The sequence below is a fragment of the Fukomys damarensis genome, unplaced genomic scaffold, assembly GCF_012274545.1.
Source record: "Fukomys damarensis isolate Sample0158 unplaced genomic scaffold, DMR_v1.0_HiC HiC_scaffold_7, whole genome shotgun sequence".
Lineage (NCBI taxonomy): Eukaryota > Metazoa > Chordata > Mammalia > Rodentia > Bathyergidae > Fukomys > Fukomys damarensis.
The window spans coordinates 21,017,941-21,035,670 of record NW_022900919.1 but is presented as its reverse complement, the minus strand read 5'-3'; the positions used below and the strand labels follow the sequence as shown (position 1 = coordinate 21,035,670).

The window sequence follows — 17,730 nt, the reverse complement described above, 5'->3', positions numbered from 1 at the left end:
TAGTACTCAAGATCCTAACGGGACAATTAGCAGCGTGAAATAGGAAGAAAAGGACCAAAGGTATAGGGACAGTGAGAAGGATAGGGAAAGGGGAATAAGGGAAAAGGAAAAAAATATGAGAAGATGTAAAAATGAAATTAAAGTGTTTGAAGGTGGGGAGGGGAGGAGGGGGTGAAGGGAGGGTGGGGACAAGGGGAAAAAATGAGAACCAAGACCTGGCATGTAAAGGTACAAGATCCCAGTAATGAATGTAACTGTACTGTCTACCTAGAATGTACCAATAAATTCAATTTAAAATTTTAGACAGCAGAAGGCAAATAAAAGAAAGGCAATGTTGAAGACGTAGTGAGTTCAGAAAGGGCAAGGGCGAAGGGAGGAGACTGGTAAAAGAAGGCAGTAGAAAAGCACCGTAGAAAGTAAGAATGGTCACAGGCATGTCATGTTCCAAACACTCGGCACGTGGAGATACTGTCCCAGGAAGGAGAGGCTTCCCTCTGGCCTTGATTCTGGGAACTTTCTTTTTCAAGTAGCACTCAGCTCTTGACATTGAACTGCACAGAAAGAACTATATAATCCCAGCACATCTCTTACCTCTTCAGGGGACAATATTTATTTTGTTTCTATGTATGTATATATGTGTGTATTTATTTTGCAGTACTGGACATCGAACTCAGGACCTTGCACTTGTGAGGCAGTTGGCAATGCCAGTGAGTTAAATCCCTGGCCCACCATTATTTATGTAGTCATAATAATGTTCTCTCTTTAAAATGGTTACTCAGTACTCCATTGTGCTAATCTTTCGACTTGACTCTTCCTAGTGCTGGATGTTCCGCTTAATTTCTGGTTGACCTGGAATCTGATTTGATCCTGTGAAGCCTCTTTTGTTAGAAGAGTAGGAGACTTTAATTACTGTACTAGGAACATATGATGTATTGGGAGGGGCCTCAAGTGTAGGAATGGCAGCTGAATTTTGAAGGGAGTGGTGGATTGGCTTATCTAACGACCATCTGCCATAGTGGGCTCAGTGTCTGACTATCCTTGGTTCTGTATTGATGAATAGCCAGTGTGACTTCCCTAAACAGGGCCTATGGGCTGAAGAAGATGTGGGTTGGGGCAGGCATGTTGATTTACAGGTCTGGTATGAATGGGAGAAACCCAAGCTTGTTTTTCTGCCACAGAGACAGGCTATTGTTGTAATCTAGGTCCGTGTTTCCCAATCTGTAGTGTCATGGACACATGAAAAATATTTGTGTGGCATACAGGCAAGTGGACAGGGCCGTTCTTGGTCAATGCCGGTCCTGCACTCCAGTCACCTGGGCCCTGCCCTGCTCCCAGAGGTCTGAGGAGATCCCTTCTCAACATGTCACTTCCGCCCAGCCCAAACAATATTTTTATTACAAATTCGAAAAAGCCACTTCTTTCTCAATGCACCTGGATAGCTTTGATGTGATATAAAAAGTGTGAGCACTTTGGAATTGGCACCCCTGGAGCTGTGCACTGCACAGCCATCTGCAGGGATGGACTTAGTGTACCTGTAACCCTCATGAGGCTGCTGCTCGGAAGGAGGCTGAGAGCCTGGGCTTCTGAGGAGAGGACAGAGATGGGACATTTCTGCCCTGTGCTAAGCATGAGCTGCCCAGGATTGTGCCACAGTGGCAGATCTGATGGTTTGAGACCCTGAAATAGGGGTTCAGAGAAGTAAGAGCGAGCAGGGGTTCAGCAGGCACACCTTGGCTGACGGTATGAACTCAGGAATCATTGTGTAGATGTGGTCTTGAAGCTGTGGAAGAGAGTGTGATGGAAGATTCCACAGAGAAGAACTCAGGGAATGAGCCCCAGCAGGCCTCCAAGCTTACTCCATGATATTCAAATAGAACGAGAAAGTGAGACCCTAATGGCATGGGAATCTGAGTACTGTGGTGTCCTGCCTCTTGGCTTGTGGGCACAGTCCCCACAAGATCATGCGGTCCTAAGAACAGTGTCTGCCTGCCCTAAAGAATCCTTGGCCAAGACCGCTGGCTAGGGTGCCAGCAGCACCTCATGTGCTGGGATTTCTACACCCAGCCTCACCCCGTGTCAGCCAAGGATGGCATCTACTCATCTTTGTGTCCGTCTGGCCAAGTGTTAGTTTGTGAAAGGCTCCTGTGAGGGTAGAGGCTGGGCTTTGACGAGTAGGTGCCATGGGTCTCTGGCAGCCTTGCCCCTCTCAGTCCCTGGTTCTTTGGGGATGTTGAAGCCTGGGTGCTCTTCATTAGCCTCACGCTGAGAAGCTCATGGAGTAAATGGTTCAGTCCTGCAGGACACGGGTCTCAGCCATGGGACTGAAGGAGGTCCTGTCCTCCACACCTGTCCCTGTGGACCAGATGGGGCTGGTTACACATTTGCCCTTAACGTTGTGGAAAATAATAGGAAGGAGTTCTGCCTTGTGGGTCACATGTGATATAATTTCCACATTAGGTCAAAGCGAAATAATCTAATAAAGCAAATATTTTAGACACTTTATGTAGATAAGGTTGCAGGAAATTAAGGGCTGGTAAGAGGCACAGTCATTTCCATATCAGAGTAAACTGGTCACGGCTCTAGCATAGTGGATTTGTTCTTACCAACTGGGTTTCCTTCCCTGAAGTCTTCCCTCGTGTGCTTCAGCCTGGTAATGAGTATCACTTCTCGCTTACGAGGGTTCTGGGACTTGTTGCTGTCCCTGTGGGGGCAGAGCTTCCCTGTTTGCACCTTCCTGACTGTGTCATGGGTTGTGTTCTTGTGTGCAGAAGAAGTGGCTGTTGCAGCAGTTCCCATCCAGTACCCTGGGAGAGCAGGGACAGGTACTCAGCCTGCTTCATTGTTTCCCAAGACAGAGGCAGCTGCTCTGCTTCCAGGCTGTGTGAGCTGGTAACTAACACACTCTCATTTTTGGCTGGAATACTATCCATTCTTGAGGCTACTTTGGTGAATAACTGCAGATTAGAAAGCTTCTTGGCAGTCAGTGTGACTTAGATCAATAAACAAAGGAGAAACTAACTTTCATAAATATTGGCTGCAGTGCCAAAAATCTTTTGGTCATGGGGTCCTTAACGGGGGATGTAATAAATGAATATTTCTTGGTCACTAGATTGTAGACCAGTGAGTTAACTGTGAGTTGGAAACAAAACCAGATGAGAACTAAAAGCAAGGCCTGTGGCTTTTTTCAGCACTACCCACGGTTTGGAAACATTGAGCCAAGTGCCTGGGCACTCAGGGGTACCTTGGGGCTCAGCCCCGCACCACTTCTTCCATCAAAGGTAGTTGCCCCTCTCCCTTCACCAGCTTGTATTTGGAGCTGTCTTACTCCTGTTCTGTTTGGTTCAGGTTCTGCACTTGACCTTTAGCATGGGAAGCAAGAGAGACAGCCTCTCTTGCTTGGGTGCAATTTCATACTGCACCGAGCTCATTGTTCCTTATGTGCACTCAGTGAACTCATTCTCAGTCCTTCCAGAGAACAAACACCCTGACTATATGACCACCGTTCCATACCCCTTCCCACACAGATGCTCAAAGATAGCCAGGTACCCAGCTGCCTGGGTTCTGGGGCAAAGACTGTTGCTGGCTTGTTTCCTGGTGTATTCTTTGTGCCCAGTTCAGCTCTCCTTTGTGGTTGTGTGCTATGTACCTGTTCATATATATTAGAATACATGTTTATAAGAGTGGAAGTGAAGCATGGTGCTCTTTTATGACCTGCTCTTTTCACTTAACAATCCTGGTGTGGTCCGGTTATTGTTGGGATTTTGGAACCTGAGTTCTTCCCCCCTTCCCTTTGTTTTGTTTTCTCTGAGGCAAGAGATGACAAGTGACATTCAATTCTGTCAAGGTCCTGCTAATTCTGTTGGTGAAGAAAGGGACAGAGAAGGTTGCAGCTAGCCTGGAACTTAGTACAAGTTGGTGACCACCATATTTTGTAAAAATAAAGTAGAGAATGAATCATCATGAGTAAATAAAAAAGAACATCTTTCCACGTGGATAAATATTCATTTTAATTTATTATAATTTTGAAAGTGTGTATTTCTTCCATAAACATATACTTTATTTGACCATTTTTTCTATCATGGGGCATTTAAGTTATTTCTGGACTTAATTTGTTTATTTTTATGGTTTTAAGAAGCAGCTGTTTTATGATGCTCCTTTTGTAAAAGGTCTCTGCAACAACCTCATTTACTGCCATCACACAGGTTCCTAAAAGTGGATTTTGGGGTTCAGGAGCTTGCAGCTTTAAGACCTTTGGGTATATGAGGATAAACTGACTTCCAGAAAATTCTACCAAGTGACACTCGATAAATAGTATAGAAGAGACAAATGTGTTCTGTTCTAGCAGACAGTGGATTTTTCTAATCTTTTTTTTTTTTTTAAGTTATGGCAAAATGTATCTAACCTAAAACTTAACCATTTTAGCCATTTTAAAGTATGCTTGAAAGGTGTTTGGTACATTCACTTTCTAGGGTAGCCGTCTTCACTACCCATTTCCAGAACTTTTTCATCAGACATTTGGATTTGTTTGTTTTCAGTCTGCAGTCTGATGCTGAAAGTGATGCCATCGTCTTAGTTAACCTTTCCTTTTTTATTGAGAAAGTGTAATTTTTTCAGCACTGGAAATCAAACCCAGGCCTTTTGCATGCCAGGCAAGTGATCTACACTATACCACACCCCAGCTCTAGAAAAGGCGTAACTTTTCATCAAGTCCTTGTGGCCAGTTTTGTTTCACTGAGTGCTCTCTAGTCTTAGGCCGCTTGGCTCCCATGAACTACTCCCTCCCAGAAGCTCTGTCCTTCTGGACTTCCACATTTGCATCCTTCTGTCTTCCCCCAGTGTGCCCTGCTTTGCCACCTGTCCTTTCAGTGAGTACCTCTCAAGTTTTCTGTCTGAAGCCTTTGGCTTGCTCTTCATGGCTGCCCTTCCTCCTTTTCCTGCCGAAGGACCCGACTCCAGGCTAACTTCTGGGAAGCCATCCCCAGCCTCACCAGGAGTTGCCCCTAAGATAAACTGTTATTATTGCAAATATACATAACATAAAATTTACCGTTTTGGTCATTTTAGGTGTACATTTTAGTGGTGTTAAGAACCTTCACAGTGTTGCATAGCCATCTTCACTCCACTTTTAAGAACTTTTTCATCATTCCAAGGTGAAACTCTGTACTTGTTAAGCAATAAGTCTCTGTTTACCCCACCCCTGCCTCTGGTAATCACTATTCTACTTTATATATTTATGAATTTGAAAGTCTGTGAAACACAAGTGGGCTCATACAAGATTTGCCCTTTGGTGACTGGCTCATTTCACTTAGTGTGGTATTTTCAGGATTCCTCCATGTGTAGCATGGGTCAGCTTTTTATTCCCTTTTTAAGGCTGAATAATATTCAGTTGTATGTTTACACCATGATTTGTTTATCCATCTGTTTGCTGATGGACATTGGAATCATTTCTACCTTTTGGCAATCATGAATAGTGCTTCCTTGAACTTTCACATACAAATAGCTGTTTGAGTTTTGGCTTTCATTTCTCATGGGTGTGTACCTAGAAGTAGAATTTCAGGACCATGTGGTAAATCTATGTTTAACTTTTTGAGGAACCACCAAACTGTTTTCCAGTCCCAGCACGGTTTTTCAACAACTAACCGTTTAAGAAATGGCACCTGAGAATTCCCAGGAACCAGGCAGAGGGACTGTGCTTGTAGGCAGTGTGGAGAAGGTGTCCACAACTCCCACAGCCGGAATGTTTCCTGGGGTGCGCACCTTGGCTGTGTGACCAGCTGTCCACCTACCCATCATTCCCCCTCCTGGGCCGTGGTCCCTGTTGCTTTAAGGACGATGGCCGAGAGTGTGCTGCTGTGGGAATGAGGTCACTGCAGCAAGCATAGGGGTGGGAATAACAGGACAGTGGGCTTCGTGCTCTGGGCTGGTTCAGACTCTCAGGCCTGCTGATGGCACCACTGGTGAGGAGCAGCATGGGGTTTCCAGATACTGAAGAGGAGCTCTGAAGGGATCTCAGAGCCATCTTCTCCACACAGCTTGGGCCTCCTTGGTGGGGAGTTACCTCCCAGGGTAACTGGGGAGCAAAGTAAGAAAAGTAGGTGTTTTCCTTGGGCTCTGAAGACTTTTATAACCACTGCTCCCTGGGGCACAGGGATGTAGAGCTTTAACTGTTCAAGCCACTCTAGTAGGACATCTTTCTGGGTTTAAAATGTGGCCCCTATGTGATCTGCAAATTTGCTTGTAGTTCCCAAGCTTGCACTGTATAAAAACCATGTGTTTCAGGAGTCACCTAAGCCCTTTCTTGCTCCTCAAACCCTGTGTTTTCAGTATCTTCAAAGGCATCTGTAAAACTCTTGTTAATAAGAAACCCCACAATAAGCAGCTTAGTGTGAGGTGAGGTTAGCAGCCCAGTAAAGGCAGTAGAGGCCCAGAACAGGACACTTTGTCTGCTCATTTGGGACAGATATATGATCGTTTCTTTAGGGGTGTGCTGTGTATACTCACTCTGCTTTCCCCTTCCACCCATTAGGATGGCTGTATCAGAAAGGCAGATACTAACAAATGTCGGCAAGAACAAAGACAGATTGGAGCCCTCATACATTGCTGTGGGGATGCAGCTTGGTGCTGCTGCTTTGGAAATCAGCCTAGCAGCTCCTCCAAAGGTTAAAAACTGTTACTAAATGACCTGGCAATTCCACCCCTAGGTATCCCCAAGAGCCGTAAAAACATATGTCCACATAAAACCAGCATATGTATATTCATAGCATTATTTATAGCTCAAAGGTGGAAACAACCCGGGTGTCCATCAACTGGAAAATTGGCAAGGTAGTATATCCGTGTAATGGAGTATTACTGAGGCACAAAATAGAATGAGATAACAAATGCACGCATCATTGACGAAACTTGAAAACATTGCACTCAGTGAAGAAAGCCAGTCACAAAAGTCCACATGTGGTCTGATTGCATTAATGTGAAATGTCTAAAACAGGCAAAAAATAGACGGAAAATAGGTTAGTGGTTGTCATTAGCTGTGGGAAGAGAATAGGAGTGAGTGCTGATGAGTATGGGTTTTGTAGGTGCTTTAAACTGAAGGGTAGTGATGGCAGCACAATTCTATGACTAAAAGCCACTGCATTGTATATTTTAAAAAATTAATTTTAAGGTGGGCATGATGGCGCATGCCTGTAACTCCAGTACTCTAGGAGTCTGAGGCAGGAGGATCACAAGTTTAAGCCTCACCTGGGTAACTTAGTGACTTAATTAGACTCTGTCGCAAAATAAAAAGGGGTGGGGGTATAGCTTAGTGTAAAAGCATTGGGCTCAATCCCTAGCATCCCCTTCCCAAGGGTGAATTGTATGATATGTGAATTATACCTCAATAGAAATCATTCATATTTTTTTGAAATTTAAATGTAGCTGAAAACTCTGCCAAATTTGGCAATTCTGTACTTGCTACCTGTTTTATAAATAAAGTTTTATCAGAATACACAGACATAATAAACTGTTCATAAGCTCAGAGACCAACTGATAGTGTAAATGAAAACATCATAAGCGCTCTTTTGAGGCATGTCTGTGCCTTTGATTTTGTGTTTTACACCTTTTGTAATTGACTTGGCAAGTTACCAGCCTCTTCACACCATTCCAATCTAATTTAAGCAAGTGTGAGTCCTAGGACAACAAAAATAGCTTTTTTCCCTCAAACCCAACTTTAGAGTGGTAGCCATACCCTTACCCGGATCGTCTTCTAGAACTGGGACTAGAGTCCCCCTTGCTGCCACCCAGGAGCCTAAAAGGGGCAAAATGAACCACGAACAAGTTTGCTAACACTAGCAGTGCCACTTTTTCCTGTAAAGAAAAAATCAGGTTCCAGGCTTCTAAATGTTTAAACTTTGAAAAGCAAATTTAAATTATGAAGTGCTGTTATTCTTTTTGAAGATTTCTTTAATTTGCTGATGATAATAGGGAGAGAGAACTGGGTTCTCCTGGGGCAGGTTCAGCTGTGTAGGCTTAAAAAAGGGGGATTCTAGCCAGGGATTTAACTCAGTGGTTCCACCACCTGCTCGTAAGCTCAAGGTCCCAAGTTCGATCCCTGGTACCAAAAAAAAAGGGAGGGATTCTCTTTCCTGAAGTAGCAGCTTATGCCTGTAATTAACATATTATTATATTCCTTTAGCAAGTTGCTATTAATAACAAGAAGGCATTCTGTACACATTCATGTTTACTCTGAAACCCTCAAGGTGGTTATGCTAATGTCCCACCTCTCAGAGTGGAGTGGCATGTCCAAGGTCGCACAGATGGTCGCAGCAGCCGTGTTTTGTGAAGCAGCCCACCTTTTGTTCACCTTTGTTCCCAACAAAGAGAAAACACACTGACAGAAACTGGTCTTAACGTGAGCCCAGTTAGTGTTCCTAAAACAAAAGAGGACGGTTAAATCTTTTCCGTATGTCTAATATCCAATCCATCTCTTTCTTTTCCTTTTCCAATCAAGGTAGGGTAGCATGGTGGCTTTTCATATGACACAGTGTCCAGTGGTTTGAGGCAGTTGGGCATCCCGAGTGATACTGAGGCATGCCAAGTTCCAGCTCTTCTAGTTCTCCCCCTGCACTCCTCGTCTTCATCTTTGAGGATGGCGCCCTTTCCTGCTCTGCACCCTCTGACTCCCTGGTGTGGTTGTCTCTCTCTTCTTTCCTTCCCAAGTGCTTTCCCCGGTGCTTCTCTTACTACTTGTGATTTCTTCCCAGCTGCTGCAGCGAGCTCCCCATTCTAGCCTTCTGACCCTGCATCCCCCTGAAAGGGATCCCATTTGCTTTCCAGCATCTCTTCCAGGTGGTCCTCAGGGGAGGTGCACCCAGCATGACCAAGACTGCTCAGCAGAGTCTTTTTCCCTTTACCCTCCACATTTGGCTTCTAATTTAAAAAGCTGATAAAAGGTTAAAAAAATAAATTTAACAGTTTATTTGAGCGAAGAACAGTTGACAAATCAGGGCACGCTCAAAACCAGAAGTTCAGAGAACTCTGCTCTGTAACGGGGGCCGTGATAGATAAAGGGTAAAGAAAGCAAAAACAAGGAACAAAAAGTGAATTGGTTATTTCCAAGTTACTTTTCTTTAAATGTCAAAGTGTGGAGGACTACCTTATGCTGGCCTGTGTGGGGGCTTGGCTTTTATCTCCTCCTTTTCAAAAGGGGAAATGATTAAGTTTGTGGTTGGTGGCATGGAACTTTAGTAGATAGGACTCCACTTTGGTTTGATCTCGTGGGACCTTGTTCAGGACCTCAGTCCAAATTAGTGGACGCCTATAAAATTAATACCATTTAATTGAGATATTATTGTGTATTAATATCGTATGCAATTCATTTATATAAATTATACATTCATTTTTCAATATAATCAGAGCCTGTGTAATCATCACAATCTAATTTCGGAACATTTTAATTCCTTTTCAAAGAAAACCAGAGCCTGTGAACAGTCACTTCCATCTCCCCCAACCCTTGGTTTGCCATCCCTAGACAATTGCTAATCTACTTTCTCTCTCTGTGTTTCGCCTATTGTGGACATTTTATATAAATGGAATCATGCAGTACATGACATTTTGTGACTATCTTCTTTTACTGAGCAGCCCAGGTCATCTATTTTGTAGCCTATATGAGCACTTTCTTATTATTGTTAAATAGTAGTCCATTGTATGGATATTTACTGCATTTTGTTATCCACTCATTGTTTGATGGACATTGGGTGGTTTCCACTTTCTGCCTAAAATAATGCTAGAGTGAACCTTCACAGGCAGGTCTTGATATGGACATATATTTTCTTAGCTCTTGGGTATATACCTAGAGGTGTCAATGTTAAATCTATGTTTAATTTTTTTGAGAACTACTGAGCTGATTGTCAAAGCAGCTGTACTGTTTAGCTTCCCACTGACCATATGTGAAGATTGCAATTTGTTTGCTTTCTGAAAATTGGTGTTGTATGACTTTTTGATTGTAGTCATGCTTGTAGTTGTGGGTGGTATCTTTTTGTGGTTTTGATTTACAGTTCTGTATCTATATATTTTCTTTGGAGATACTTTATTTCAGGCTATTTGCCTGTTTTAAATTGGAGTTTTTATTCCTTTATTATTGAATTCTAAGAGTTCTTTATATATTCTGGATATAAGTTCCCGATCAGATGTGATCTACAAATACCAGTGTAATTCTTTGGGTTATCTTTTCATTTTATTGATGATACTTTCTGCAACATGGGAGTTTCACATTTTTGTGTAGAGAAATCAATAGTTTTGGTGTTTCTGCTTATGCCGTTGTTTAATCCTTTAACAAGTTTCTGATGCCGCTTATTTCCTTTCTTTTGTTTGATTAATAAGCTTTGTAGAACAGCATTAGTATTACTCAGCCTCCAGTCACTATAATAAAATACCTCAGACAGTCAGTTTATAAACAAAAAAGTTTAATTTGGCTTACAGTTTTAGAGGCTCCAGTCCGTGATGGGTGGGACCGCAACATTGCTTTTCACCTGTGGAGGGGCCCACCCGGCAATGGTGGGGAGCGCACAGCAGAGCAATCTGCCTACCTCATGTCAAGAAGCAAAAGTGGCCTTTGGAGGACACTCATTAGGTACACAGCAGAATTGATCAAAAAGTCCAGAGAGCTTTCGTATTGCTCCTTGCCCCCGACTTCCCTCATCACCTGCACCCTGCTCCATAGTTGTACATTTGTTGCAGTGAACCTACATTGATGTTGTGAGTCAGCCATGCCTCTCACATACACCGACACATTTGTGTCTTTCCACAGTGTTAGAATTTGTTGAACAACAACAAGCTCACAAGCTACGTGGGTTTCTTCAGCCTTAACTCACTTTTGATTTTGCTTGGCAGTCATGGCCGTGGCAATTTCAAGTTCTTGATTCCATTCCAATTTTATGACTAATATCTGTAGTACTCAAATCACACCTCTGTCTTCACACAGTGATGTGCAGGTTACACAGAGGCTGAGTAAGGGTTAAGGGAGGCATTGGATTTACAGAAGCAGTACAAAGAGCAAAGACAAAGCTGGTACCAACGCAGAGTTACCGCAGGTGGTCAGATCGGGGGTTAATGAACCCGGCTGAAGAGCTGGGAAGGCACAGAGCTGTAAGGCGAGGGTCCAGATGGCAGTTTTGAAATATGCAGAATCATGGGCTTGAAAAATCATACTGAGCTGGAGCCTGGGCATGGGCGGAGGTTTGTTGCTGTGCAGATCTCCTGGACAAGGGTTGAGCTTTTGCGGGGGGCTATATGGTGTATGCCAGGTAATCTGAAATAATATTGTGACCTCACCAGGACACAGTTTGAAGTGCCCTTCCTTTGTGTGTGTGTGGGTGTGTGGTACTGGGGTTTGAACCCAGGCTTTTCAGACTAGACTACATCCTCAGCCCTTTTTTGATGAGATCTCTCTTAGGCACTCAATTGCCTAGGCTGGGCTTGAACTTGCTGCTTTCCTACCTCAGCCTCAAAGAGTGCTAAGATTACAGGTGTGTACCACTCTGCCTAGCAAAATGCCCTTCCTTTTATAAATTCTGGGTGAGGGGGTAGCATCTAGTGTGTTTGATAAGTTTGCGTGCTTGGTTTCCCTGAGAGAGTTTGATATGATCATGTGTGTCCATGTTTCTCTGATTAATTGTAGTTTGCTAAGTTCGCCAGTGGTAATGGCACGGTTAATTTATTTATCAGAATGTGCCGTGTGATTGTGCTGTGCAGTAGTGGAGGTTCTTCTCAATAAGTTCGTGTGTCCAGCTCTTGCACCTAGAAGTTGCCAAGTCATCCCGGCTTAGCACTCACTGTCTGAGTTGGGTAACTAAGGACAGGGCACAGCTGTTCTCTGCCTCTGGCACATCCCACTCACCCTAAGCCTGCAGTTTACATTACGGTTCCCTCTTGGTGTTGCACCTGCTGTGGGTTTTGATAAATGTGTGATGACACATGTTTATCATTATAGTAATTTCTTACTTCCCTAAAAACCCTGTGTTCTCCCTTATCATCTGTCCCTCCCTCTCCCTGCTGGAAATCACTGATCTTTTTCATGTCTCCATAGTTTTGCCCTTTCCAGAACGTCATATAGTTGGAATCATACAATATTTCACTTTTTCAGATTGGCTTCTCTTGCTTAATAATATACATTTAAGGTTCCTTCTTGTCTTTTCAAGGCTTTTCAAAGCTCATTTATTTTTAGTGCTGAAAAACAGGGATGTACCTGTTGTTTATTCACTCACCTATGAGGGACATCTGCTGTAAACATCCACATTATGATTTTTGTGTTGACATGTGTTTTCTATTCATTGGGTAAATACCAAGGAGTACAATTACCAGATCATATGGTAAGAGTATGTTTAGTTTTATATGAAGGTGCCTAGCTTTCTTTCAAAGTGACTGCACTATTTTGTATTTTTATCAGAAATAGATGAGAATTCCTGTTGGTCCACATCCTCATCAGCTTTGGCTGTTATCAGTATTCTAGATTTTGGCTATTCCTATAGCCAAATATGTGTGGTGGTATCTTATTGTTTTAATTTGCAATTCCCTAATGATGTGTGATGTTGAACATCTTTTTATATGTTCATTTGCTGTCTATCATAGTGTAAATGTTTTGATCCCTTCCAAAAAGTTATGTTGAAACTTAACCCTCAAGGCAACAGTTGTGGAAGGTATGGCCTTTGGGAGATGATTGAATCTTGAGGACTTTGCCTTCATGAATAGAAATATGCACCCTTGTAAAAGAGCTTGACAAAGCCAGGCATCATGGCCAATGCCTATAATCCCAGCACTTGAGAGACTGAAGCAGGAGGATCATGAGTTTGAAGCTGGCTTGAGTTACATAAGAAGTTCAAGACTAGCCTGGACTGTAGAGTGGGACCCTATCTCAAAGAAAGCAGGGAGAACTTGACAGAGGAAGTTTGCCCTTCTGTCTTCTGCTATGTGAGAACACATTGCTTCTCTCCTCTGGATGATACAGTATTAAAGGTGCCATCATGGAAGCAGAGTAGACCCTCACCAGAATGTATATTTCACAATGCTTTATCAGATGTGGGTTTTATAAATATTTTCTCCTAGTTTGTGGCTTGTCCTTTTATTTTGTTGGCACTGTCCTTTATAAAGAAAAAGGTTTTAATTTTAATGAAGTCCAGTCTGTGAATTATTTTCTTTCATGGCATCTGGCTTTGGTGTTGATCTGGAAAGTCATCACTGTACCTGCATTAGTTAGCTTTCCTGTCATTGGAACAAAATACCTGATACCTGCAAATTAAAGAAAGAGAAGTTTAATTTGGCTCACAGTCTCAGGGGATTCAGTCATAGTTGGCTGCCTTCAAGGCAGAAACATCATGGAGGAAAGATGCAGCAAAACTTACTTCATGGTGTCCAGGAAGCAGAAAAACGGAAGAACAGCAGAAGGGGCTGAGGACCCAGATATAAGTTACCTGAGGTTATACCTTCATAACCTACCCAGACACCCTTGGAAGTATGTTTTACTAATCTGCTACGTAACTATCAAACTGAGTTGAGAATTCAGGCCCCTTGGAGTCATTGAGAATCAAGACCAAACAGTACAGCTGAACGATTTAAAAATTTTTGAGTTGCACCTGGAAAATTTTGACCCAGGACATTTTGGCTGTTGAAAAGATTAGTATTAAAAAGTAGCCAACTGCTTTACCTCAGAACATTAAGAAGGATCCCTTGAGGTCATCTCAGGAATCAGACTCAACCATTCACAGGCCCAAGGGTACAAAACTGGAAAACTTGGCTTTGAGAGGAGAGCCTCAGGACACTTGGCTGGAGCAGAGCCACCTAGGGAATTCATTCCTTGGGACTGGGATTGGGATTCCTTTTACAAAGTTCAGCCACTCAGGCACTTGGAGGCCTCTGCACCATGATCCAAAAGGGCCAAGCTACGGCTTAAACTGGTGGCAGACTTTGTCATCATCTATGTGGTGTTGGTTTTACAGGGATTCAGAATGCATGTTGTGGGGTCATGGAGGCTTCCCACCAGATTTCAGAAGAGGGCCTGAGAGTTCGGGCAGTATGCCTTTGAGAGGGAAATGTATGAAGCTGTGAGAGGGAAGCCAGAAGTGCCCTGGAGACCCCAGGAATTGGAGAAGGGAGGAATGTGGGCTGTTCACTGAGAAAAGACACAGGCAGTGAGCTGAGCCACCCCAAGAGAGAAATGATGAGAGTCGCAATTGGCAGTGCTACAAGGGCAAGGCCACTGAAGCCTTTTGGGGTTGGATCTCACCACAACTTGCCCCGAGTACTGGACCCAGGGGTGTAGGATTTAATGTTTACCCTGTTGGGTTTTGATCTTGCTTTGGTCCCATTCCTTTCTATCTCTCTTTTCCTCCCTTTTTGAGTGTGATTATTTACCCTATGCCATTGTATGTTGGAAGTATTTAACTTTTTAAAAAATTGTATAGGGACTCACAGCTCAAAGAATTTGCCTTCAGTCTCAGAGGAGACTTTAGATTTGGATTTTTCAGCAGTGCTGGAACTGTAACAACTTTGGTGACTCTGGTGACTTGTAGAGATGGGCCAAATGCATTTTGCATAAAGAGATGCACATGAGTCTTTTGGGGCTGGGGGCAGAAAATTGTGCTTTAGATTGAGAATGTTCCCCCAAGGCCTCATATGCTTATAGGCAGGACTCTTGGAAGGTGACTAAATTGTGGGGGTGATGTAGCTGACTTGCTGCTAGGAGGTTGGGTCTGGTCAGAAGAGTATGTCACTAGGGGTATGACCTGGAAAGGTGTATCTCTTTCCCCAGTTCCTCTCATCTCTTTCTGCTACGATGCAAGCAGATCCCCTTGGCCAGGCCCTTCCACTGTGACATTTCTGTTTTGGAGCTAGCCAGTTGTGACCTGTAACCATGAGCCCAAGTAAACCTCTCCTCCCTTAAGTTGGGGGTGTCAGACATTTTGTCCCAGTGATGAGGAAATAACTAAGATATGTTTTGTAGTTCTTTTTCTACATTGTTGGATAGGATTGGCTAATATTTTGTTGAAATTTCCATCCACGTTCATGAGATAAATAGGCTGTAAAGATATTTTTGTCTGGATTTGGTATTAGGTTGATGCTGGCCTTTTAGAATGATCTGGGAAATAGTACTTTTGCTTCTGTCTCTGAAGGAGATTTTAAGAAATTGATATAATTTCTTCCTTAAGTGTTTGGCAGCATTCACCAGTGAACCCATTTGAGCCTGTGTAATTTCTCTTTAGGAAGACTACCGAATATTGATATAGGTATAAGCCTATTCATACTGTCTGTTTCCTCTTCTGCGTTTTAGCACCTCAAGTCTTATGGAAGGAATTTTTCCATTTCATCTTGATTATCTAAATTATGGCCATAAAGTCCTTTACAATATTAAAATTGATGAGATCTGTAGTGATATTCCTTTTTTCCATTAGCAATATCCCCTCCCTCCTTCTCTTCCTAGTTACCCTGGCTAAGGCTTATCAATATTATTGACCTTTTGAAAGAACCAGCTACAAGATTTTCTGTATAAATTTCCTGTGTTCAGTGTCATTGATTTCTGCTCTAATTATTATTTATTTTCTTTAACTTTGCATTTAATTTCCTTTTCCTTTCTAGTTTCCTGAGGTGGAAGATTAGATGGCTTTTTTTGGAGGAGTGCAGGAGATTGAACTCAGGGTCCTTGCACTGAGCTGCGTTCCCACCTCCTACCCTCCCCCTTTTGAGACAGGGTCTCCTAAAGTCATTAAATTGCCCCAGCTGGGCTTGAACTTGCAATCCTCCTGTCTCAGCTTCCCAGAATTCTGGGATTATAGGTATTCACCACTGTGGATGGTGAGATTTCTTTGACTCATGTATTATTTAGAAGTATGTTGTTTAATTTCTAAGTATTTTTGAAATTTTGCAACTTTTTTTCTATTATTGATTTCTAGGTTAATGCCACTTGTTCTGGGAACAAGCATTGTGTGATTTCTATTCTAAATTTGTTAAGGTATATGTTACAGCCCAGCACATGGTATTAACTTGGTGAATGTTTCCTGTGGGTTTGAATGTGTAATCTGCAGCTTGGGGACATAGTCATCAGTAGATATCGATAATATCCAGTTGATTGATGGTCATGTTGGGTTCAGTTATGTCCTTACTGATTTTCTGCCTCCTGGTACTGTCTATTTGTCACAGAGGAATCTTAAAGTCTACAACAATAGTAGTGGATTCATTTACTTTTCTTTGTAGTTCTATTGTTTTTGTCTCTCATATTTTAATGGTCTGTTGTAAGGTTTATACACATTAAATTTTTTATGTCTTCCTTGAGTATTAACTACTTTTTATTTTATAAGGCCCTTCTTTTTCCTTGGTAACTTTTCTTGGTCTTAAATCTGCTCTGTGCGAATTTAATACAGCTATTTTTTCTTATCTTAGTGTCAGCAAGGTATATATTTCTTCATACCTGTATTATTTGACAGCACTGGTGATTGTATGAGGGCCATGTGCATGCTAGGGAAACATTCTAGCACTGAGACGCACCTTCAGACCTATGTTATGTTGTATTGTGTTCTTTTATGTTATATTACAGGGTTGTATCTTCTCCAGGCTAGGTTTGGATTTGTGATCCTTCTGCCTCAGCCTTCCAAGTAGCTTGGATTGCAGGTGTGTTCCACCATGCCCAGTTCCTTCCTTTACTTTTTTTTTTTCTTTTTCTGCTCTGGGAATTGAACCTAGGGTCTTCACAATGAACTAAATCCTCACCGCCCCCCTTTTTAGACAGGGTTCTCCTTAGTTGCTGTTTTGCCCAGACTGGGTTTGAATGTGTAATCCGCCCACTTCGGCCTCCTAGGGTGCTTGGATTACAGGTGTGTGCCAGTACACCCAGCTTAGATCTTTACTTTCAGTCTTCACGTGTTTTTATACTTGCGGTGAATTTCTGTAGACAACCTCAGGCTCCCTAGTGCTGGAATTATGGGCATATATCACCACACCTGCCTTTCTTCTGTGGTTATAATTGACCATTTCATATGATTCCATTTTTCTCCCTTCTCAGCTTTCGAATTATATCAATTATACTTTTTATTTTAATTTTTTAGTAGTTGCCATAGATTTTTGATACACATTTACAATGAATCCATTCCCACTTTCAGATAACAGTATAAAAGCTTCATGGGTAATATAAGTACATTATAATAACAAAATAATCCTAATCCTTCCCTCCCATCTTTTGTATTATTGCTGTCATTCATTTCACTTATACATAAGTTCACAGATAGAGATATAGATATATATGCATGCCTGTTTATATTATTATGATTTTGAACACCTGTTATCTGTTCATGCAGTTAATAACAAGAGCTTTTGCTTTACCTTCACTTAACTGCTTCAAGGATGCTATCTCTATGTGGTTCCATGTTTCTGACATACATTTTCCTTCTTTCTGTACTTTTTACATTCTTGAAAGGCAGACACATCTACTGGCAACAAACTCCACCACTGCTTCACTTTTGAAGGATAATTTTACAGGGAACAGAATTTTATTTTTTTTGGGGGGGGGCGCTACCAGGGATCAGACTCTGGTCCTTGTGCTTGCGAGGCAGGCAGCAGAGCCACTGAGCTAAATCCCCAGCCCAGAATTTTATATTTCACTCCCTCTGTTCTTGCTTCTATGGTTTCTGTCTCTCTCTCTCTTTTTTTTTTTTTTTTTTTTTTTTTTTTTTTTTTTTTTTTCCTTTTTTTTTTTTTTATATTTTTTTTCTT

At 42.3% G+C, this 17,730-nt stretch overlaps 1 protein-coding gene and 1 long non-coding RNA gene across 2 annotated transcripts in view; one reads left to right on the top strand and one right to left on the bottom strand.

Moving 5' to 3' along the window:
* Positions 1–17,730, top strand: part of Homer2 (homer scaffold protein 2) — a 97,348-nt gene that overhangs the window by 23,343 nt on the left and 56,275 nt on the right. The gene's annotated exons all lie outside the window — the stretch shown is intronic.
* The window catches only part of LOC104860111, a 16,202-nt gene continuing 11,640 nt past the window's right edge, over positions 13,169–17,730 (bottom strand). Inside the window, exon 5 of the long non-coding RNA XR_779586.2 lies at positions 13,169–13,260. This is a non-coding gene — a long non-coding RNA (uncharacterized LOC104860111). The remainder of the gene's footprint in view (positions 13,261–17,730) is intronic.